We start from the raw sequence: 6,000 nt of genomic DNA on the forward strand, positions 1-6,000 counted from the left end.
TACGGATGAACAATTTTCTGAGTTTTCATTGCTGCACTTCTGAAATAAATTACTTTGGTCGAAGTTAAAATTTACTATATTTTGTATTTAAAATAGCTGGAACCGACTCTGTTCAGTGAGACAACCAAGCTGGAGACGGGACAGGTTGTCACATACGGGAGACATTTTTCGATCATCAAAAATGTCTCTTTCCTAATAACATTTATCAATGAAAACTATGGCACTTTGTGAAAGAGATACCAAAGTTAACACAGAACAATCGATACTTTCATAACTTTCTTTCCTGCGAAGTTACATTCCAAAAACCAAAAACTGTGACAACCAGCCCCGATCTCCCCTACCTGTCTTAACTCTGTTGGTCCAGCCTTAAATTTTGGACAGTGATAAAAAATAAACAACCGACTTTCCTTTCACAGTGTTAAACTACTGTAGAATTCCAAATTATGGAAACTCAATACTTAAATTTGATGTAGTGCATCTACAACTACTGGTTGCAATAGATTAATAACATCAAAAATATAACCTGTTTCTCGATGTTGAATCCATACCAAAAAGCCATTACAAGCTATGCCTTACAGTTTTTGTTTGATGGAAATAAACATTGAAACTGGAAATCGTTAATCTTAACCACTTCTGGTTCTGGTAGAGTGTTACGGGTTATGATGGTACTTTCTCTTAAGACTCTGAATGGATTACGAAAAACCGCTTGTCGCTATCCAATATCATTTTGTTCTATGCGATAAATGTGGAAATCAGAAATGGATAATTTGAACCACTTTTAGTTTGAATAAAGGGTTATCGGAGGAGATGAAAACTCTTTTTGGAATGCTGAATCGATTCCAAAAATCCACATCTCGATATCTTTTACCGTTTTTGTTTTCATACCTGTCGAAAGACGGAAGGACGAACGAACAATGTCGTTCTATAAGTCTTCCCACACTTATGCATAGCATAGTTTGGAATTCTAAAATTGGTAAATGTTCTTTAGGACTAAGAGGGATCATCGTTAAATAACGCTTTATAGCGCGAGAATGGTGCTGATGGTGCAAAGCACACTGCCAATGATTGAAAATGGATTACATGTACCGATGTTCTAATTTATCTTGTTTCCAACAACATGACAAATACCAAAAGAAGCTTATGCTCCGAAATGTTTTCCTCCCTATGGTCAAATATGGCTGCGGGTCTGTAATGTTCTGAGTAGCAATTCTTTGGTATTCCATGAATCCTATGATTTTGCATGTGGATAAACTGAACTCAACTCAGTGGCGGAGCCAAGGGAGGGCCAAAATTCTTGGCCCCCCTAGTGGCCCCTCCACACAGATGATGCTATTATAGGTCGACAAACGGTGAGTTGCCAGTGGCTACAAGTGAAACTACTTCCAAAACATCTCTCGACAACAAAGTTACGAACTGTAGAATACCGTTGCGTTCCGAATAAAATAGCTCCACTCGTTTTAGTTTGTAGTACGGGAAGATCTAATTCACGGAAATCTGTGGGATGCTTGCATTGACCTCGCCACCTGGACATTCATTTTAACCTCTGTCCATTATCTAGTTATCTTCTTTGTTTTTGACAAACAACCAGAAAAATAGAAAATCAGTCGGCATTCTCATTCGCTTCAATGTTGAAAGTCATACTAAAATATGATATGCATATTTACAAATAACATGCACTGCAGTAAAACATTGTTGGACGAAAAAAGTCTTCGTAACTAAGTAATTGATTTCCATTGATTATGGCGACATAGAACAAATGCATAGCTTCCATTAAATAATTTGGTATTATTATTATTATTATTATTATTATTATTATTATTATTATTATTATTATTATTATTATTATGAGTTTATCTACCAAACAACTATTTATTGATTAATAAAAATGATTAATCAATTATATTTAGTTACGTATGGTAGATGACTTCAGATTATATTATTTACTGACCGACAGTATCCCACGCTGTCGTATCTGTGCATAAGAGATAAGTTCTAATCTTTTCTTTGTAGAAGTTAAGTAAAAGAACCTGTTTTACCTCGAAATGCTTAATTACAATTTTATTTACACAAAGACAATTCTAACATACAAGATGATATTAACGATGCTATTTGCATATACGAGTTACTTGTCACAAAAACTAATTACGCTAGGAAACTAAAACTATGCTCAGACTGTCTTTCGTAGCTAACTTTTACAAGTGGTAGCAATTGAAACTCACATGAGTATATAGTAACCTCTCACCCAAAGTCCAAGGTTAATCTCCTTGCACATGGCTAAAAAAAAAAAAAAGTCTCTGTTGCCTCCGTTTTCATTCTCCCCCTCTGCCAGCCTGAATCCCCATTATATTACCAAATGTTATCAATCTTTAATTTCAAATTAAGTGCTTTATGATTTTTTTTTTTGCAATTATAAAGTCTCATTAGTTTCTATCACCGTTGTCCCTTAGGGCAAGTTATTATAACAAAGGAAAAACATATTAATGGTTCCTCTTGATTACTTTTCAAGGCTTTTTCTTATAATTCACTTAAGCACTATCACTTTTTTTTTTTTTTTTTTTTTTTTACAAATTATCGTATCCATTTATTCCTTTTTTTTTTTTTTTCATAAAATCTATTTTCAACACATTATATTATTATGCGGTATTAAAACAAGTCTGGAACTTCTGATATTTATTTACCTCCATCATTCCATCCGGAAAATTAGTGAGATCTGTACACGAGGGAATTTTTTCGGGCTGCTAAAATTAAGATTACTGATGCCATGCTATAACTTTGAGTTTCGCCTTATCTCAAGTAGATGCAAACATGTCAGAAGGTTTGATCCTTGTAGATACACTAGTTCAAACGCTGTCCAAGATGAGGTCTGGTAAATATGACTCCCAACGAACAATATTCGAACAAATTTATCAAGAATGTTTGGAGATGTGCAAAGAAAATGGTCTCGAATTCCAGAGCCCGAAACAAATAGAATATAGGGGTTCCTCGTGGAAAAGAATTAGACATCCGCCATCGAAATATCACAAATTCATTTTGGATGAATCTTTTCCTTCATTGGTTGCAGAAAACGAATTTTCTAAAGATAATATATCTATCAAGAGACATTTTTCTCCCTACTATTGATAGACAATCACTGATATGGAAAACCGCTTTGTATCATGTTGCAAAATCATTAGATCAAACACCACTCTACATCCAAAAAGTAAAAACTTTTTAAAATTGCAACATAGTCGAGCCTATAACTCAGCATTATGGAGTAATCTGCAAACATTAAAGTGAGAACTCAAAATCCTCCCAAACACAATTAATAGAGCAACCCAAAAGCATAAAAAGCGTATAAAGCATAACAGCAATTTACACATATGGTTGGTACCTTGAACATGATTGTGATTGTCTAAGGGTCCAGAAGAAACTAGTTTTAAAAGCATAATTTTAGAAAATAAAGCATAGAGCATAATTTAAAATATATAGCACAATTCTTGGAAAATTCTCTTTAACTGAAAGTTTAACATACTGTGTTAATATTTTTAAAACCAATATTTACAATGCAAAATCATTGCGAACATAACAATGCAACAATAAAAAGCTTATTTTCATTACTGTAAACTTTTCGGTGTAATCCTTTGATGTGGAGAAAAGAAAAAAGTAAAAGAAGAAATTTTTCCGCCAAAAATGAATAGTATGCAAGAACTCCATACTATATTGTTATGTTTACTTTTTGAACTTAAGCACTTTCTATACATTTTGGTGGCATCTCTTACTTTTTCTCTCTGTATGTATGTACCTGTAAGGCGCACACAAATGATAGAAAAAAAATTATTCGAGCAAAGCACATCTACAATGAATTAAGTAGAAAGTTCATTAAATATGAGAGAAACTAGTTGCAAAAAAATATCAATAAATAGATCAAGATATTTAGAATATTTAATGTATAATAAATATTATACATTATACACGATTAATGTAAAATAATCACTGAAATTAACAATAAAGCATAATTTAAAAAAAAAAGCATAATTAAACAAGAAATAAACCATAATGTGGGTTGCTCTAACAATTAAGTTGTATGAAGACGAGAAGAAAACGAAAGCTGATTCCTTAACGAATTTCGTTGATTTTCTTTGTGTCTACAAAAACGCATTCCTAGAAACCTACAAGCTAGGTATCATCTCTGTGATTATATCAGTTTCTAGTGCTACATGTGATAGGTCATTCTCTTCTTTGAAAAGATTAAAGAGTTGTATACGCAATTCAATGACTCATGATAGGTTGAAAAACTTAGTGTTACTTTATATTGAGAAGAAAATTGCTAAATCGTTAGATCTTTAACAAGTTGTGGATATGTTTGCTTCTGCCCACACGAATAGAAAGATCCTCTTCAAGTAGAGGCATGAACCTATAAGTTATTTTCTTTACCTGTAAAAGTGTGTTTGCTTCCACTTAAGTCGACCAGCTACACATATTTTAAACGCCATGATTAAATAACTATTTACTTGTATTAGAAATCAATTGCATTAATGAATCCTAGTTGTTTGAGGTACTAAATTCTTATATTTTCACTGTTTTCCAAAGAGTAAAATCATGAACAACAAAGATGGAAACATTCACCTTGAATACACCCCCCCATATATATATATATATATATATATATATATATATATATATATATATATATATATATATATATATATATATATTGGAGATGGCCCCCTCAAAATCCTCTTGGGCCCTTCATTGGCCCCTCCTGAAAAAAACTTTAGCTACGCTACTGACTCAACTTCAACTGCACCATTTCACTTTCTTTAATTTCTCCTTTGAGATCATTCCAAACTATTGGTACTAGACTTATCTAAATTTTCTTAAATTACCGTCTTTCTTAATTAATTGAAATGATTATTTATTTACTTAATCTTTTGGTAGAAATGTATACAACTACATGATCACCATTCCTTCTAGCATTAAGTTTACAAAATGAAGTTTTAAATCAATGCTATGCGTTCCAAACATCTGACATTATTATGTGAAATCTAGTAAAACAAAACTTTATCGCGTCACCATCACCGTCAATTGCTTTCATTACGTGTTATTATGCACACATAACAAGTTTTGAACACATATTTGCAAAGCAAGGAATTAAACATACTGCTCCCCCCTGTATTTTCTGTTATATTCTTTTAAAAATACAATATAAATTAATTAGCCATTAGGCAGGAATTGTTCATCTGCTACACGAACATTTCTTACATATCAGTGTGCATTAATATTATATTCTTAACCTAAGTTAAAACCAATCTTAACCTACGTACAAGTACATTAAAAAATCATATTATACAACTGCCAATCAGACAGAAAGGACGTGTTGAAAAAGCGAACGGGCATCTTTACTTTAGCCTATCTTTTGTAATTCCCTCTAATTTAGTTTTAAAATTCTGGTGAACAACAAAACTATTTGATTTTTGAAAAGTGAACTATCAGAGACGGGATGTGAACCACGTACTATCAGTGAATTGGTTCCGACTGCACACAGGAATACAACTTTCCTATTTTCCGATAACTTACTAAAATAAAATAATATGATTTCAAAACATGTTCCTATCCAATTTGCCTTCAGTCGGGGCAAATAAACGCGGTATGCATTATTATTGTACTACATACGAGTATTCAATTTTGTATATTTCTCTTGTGTTAAATAAAAATCTATCTATCTGATATTCTGGAAGCCTAAAGAATGGTAAATTAATTTCGAAATTATACTGGTTTATTTACCATTCACATTGTATTCTGAGGTGAAATAAACTGCTAATTTTGTACACAATGACCAAATTTTGATTGCCTCTTCCCAAAGAGAATATTTGCAATAACAGCTCTAGAGGGGACGAAGGAATTACTCAAACATGATGCTGTGAATGAATGCAATCGCTAGAAAATCGCTAATTAACCAAAATTGTCACATAAATTGTAGTATTAGAGGATATCATTTTTCTCCATTGACCTGCTTTTGCA

The sequence above is a fragment of the Thermobia domestica genome, chromosome 18 (genome assembly GCF_964235325.1).
Source record: "Thermobia domestica chromosome 18, izTheDome1.hap1.1, whole genome shotgun sequence".
Classification (NCBI taxonomy): Eukaryota; Metazoa; Arthropoda; class Insecta; order Zygentoma; family Lepismatidae; genus Thermobia; species Thermobia domestica.